Here is a 1,020-nt window from a genome sequence, read left to right as displayed (position 1 = left end):
GGGGATCGAACCGCGGTCCCTGTGCTTTGCCAAGCTTGTTTCAAGTAGGTGCTTTAGACCACTGAGCCATCTCTCCAGCCCCTGTGTATCCTTTTTTATCTAATTTGTGGTACAACTGTCTGTTGTGAAATCAGTTCAAATTTCCTACCATAACTGCTGAACCTATTTAAACATTCCAGAAAAGTCCATACATTAAGAAGCAAAAAAATCACTTTGAGCTACACCCTCAATGTCTAACTGTGAGTCCTAATTTTTGAGATCAAAAAATGAAAAATTAGCAAAATGTATTAAAAAGAATAGACTCGTTTCCTTCCCTCCAGGCATATAAGTTCAAATTAAGAAAGTAAAAAAGTATCGTATGAAAACTTTAACCTTCAATTATTGAGAGATAAAAACTATGAGATTCTGATTTTAGTAGAGAGACCATGAGGGATATGAGTTGAAGTTATAGGATGGGCCTGAAGGATGAGAAAGTTGGCTTAGAATAAACAACAAAATAGAAAAAAGTAAAGAGGCAGAGAAAGAAATGAGGACAAAGTTAGGAGTGGGAGAGAATAAAAGGGCAGCAGTCTCTGTAAGATCCAAGGTCTGAATACTATGATTGTTTCATTCTGAAGACTAAGGAGGGAAGTTATTGGGAGACTGAATGGAGAAAATGTAAAATATCCAGCAGGAGAATTTGGATTTAATGTGCCTTTTGATAATATGCGTGATGAATAAGGTGAAGATGGGGCTACTGAAAAAAAAGAAACATAAATTGGGGAATAAATCAGTGATACAGGTGTAATTTATTCAAAGATTGCTTTAGAGGGAGAGCAAACTTCACCATTGTCCCTCAACTCAATGTTTGTAACTCTATACATCAACCAATAGCCTTTCTTTTATTTTTTGTTAAAAAATATATCCAAATGACTCCTACCTAGATCAAGATTCAATTGTTTATCTGTCATACTATTATCATGACACTCTATACAGAGTAAATATCAAAGAAAAGATGTTGGTCATGAAATGAAAGTGAAA

The sequence above is a fragment of the Octodon degus genome, unplaced genomic scaffold (assembly GCF_000260255.1).
Source record: "Octodon degus isolate 3935 unplaced genomic scaffold, OctDeg1.0 scaffold00201, whole genome shotgun sequence".
Classification (NCBI taxonomy): domain Eukaryota; kingdom Metazoa; phylum Chordata; class Mammalia; order Rodentia; family Octodontidae; genus Octodon; species Octodon degus.
The sequence above is the reverse complement of the archived record's forward strand: the minus strand, read 5'-3'. Positions refer to the sequence as shown.